This window comes from Onychomys torridus, chromosome X (genome assembly GCF_903995425.1).
Source record: "Onychomys torridus chromosome X, mOncTor1.1, whole genome shotgun sequence".
NCBI classification, from domain to species: domain Eukaryota; kingdom Metazoa; phylum Chordata; class Mammalia; order Rodentia; family Cricetidae; genus Onychomys; species Onychomys torridus.
Genome location: NC_050466.1, coordinates 93,247,016 through 93,248,416, shown reverse-complemented (window position 1 = coordinate 93,248,416; position 1,401 = coordinate 93,247,016). Strand labels below are relative to the sequence as shown.

General features: G+C 46.1%; 1 pseudogene; it reads right to left on the bottom strand.

The window, feature by feature from the left end:
• Positions 1–241: 241 nt before the first annotated feature.
• Positions 242–854, bottom strand: LOC118574744 (annotated as a pseudogene).
• Positions 855–1,401: the final 547 nt, after the last annotated feature.

The window sequence follows — 1,401 nt, the reverse complement described above, 5'->3', positions numbered from 1 at the left end:
CACTCATGAGCATATAGCCACACAAAAAGGCACACATATACGTAATTTAAAATATAATAAATATTTAAAAAGATAGAGACGATGTGTTCATGATGGAATTCCCATGGGAAATGACTACCTTAATACAGGAAAGGTTAGGTGAGGTCCTTATGGCCTATGCAGAATAAATTCTGCTTTGACTGGATGTGAGATTTACTACTGAACATAATCTGTGTGGTATAGGAGATCACTGTGGAACACCTCAGGAATGCAGGACCTGCCACTTGTCCATGATCCTGCAACTGACCCCACAGCCACTAGGAGTGAGCTGTTTCTCAGCTACTATGTCTTTACATTCATCAGCAGTAAACTTGGTAAAGCCCCACATCTTTGAAATGTGGATCTTCTGGTGGCCAGGGAGCTTGAACTTGGCTCTACACATAGCTTCACTCACATATTTCTTATTCTGCAGCTTGGTGCAGATGGACATGATGACCTGGCCAATGTGCCCTGGAGCTGCCCAAAAGGCATACACATATCTATGTAGAGCCTGTCTGGCCCAGCACAGGACATCTTGTTGGTACAGATGACATGGAAAGGGTGGAGCCTCACTTGGATATGAAAGCCATCCTTGCCACAACTCTTTAGCATGTATTTTTTGGCACAAGTCCAAGTGGCCACCCAGGGCTTTGGAGGAGAGTTGCTCATAATTATTTGACACCATGTGGACACAAATGGGAATTCGTCAATGTTTGCCTTCTTCTGCCCCATGTCAAAGATGCAGATCTTGGCATCAGGAATGCCCTGGCAGAAGTAAGACTCTAAGTTTTGTTCTTACAATACCGGCAATACCAGGCTGGGTGGCAGTGGCCCATGATGACAAGAGGATCTTGAGTGGTACACCCAAGTGTTGTTTTTTTAGTAATTAAATTTATTCATTTATTTTACATCCTAACCAATGTTTCCCCTCCCTCCTCTCCTCTCATCCCCTCCCCCACCCACTCCTCCTCCTGTTTCTGTTAAGAAAGGGGCAGGCCTCACATGGGTATCAACAAAGCATGGCCTATCAAGTTGAGGTAGGGCTAAGACCCTCTCCTTTTATTAAAGCTGGGCAAGACGACCCAGAATGAAGACTGGGTTCCCAAAAGCCAGCCAAAGTATTAGGGACAGCCCCTGATCCCACTGCTAGGAGTCTCAAAAGTAGACCAAGTTACACAACTGTCACACATATGTAGAGGGCCTAGGTCACTCCCATGCAGGCTCCCTGGCTGTCGGTCCAGACTCTGTGAGCTTCTATGAGCCCAGGTTAGTTGTTTTTGTGGGTTCTTTTGTGATGACCTTGACCCACCCTGGCTTGTACAATCCTTTCTCCCTCTCTTCAACAGGATTCTCTGAGCTCTGCCCAATGCTTGGCTGTGGATC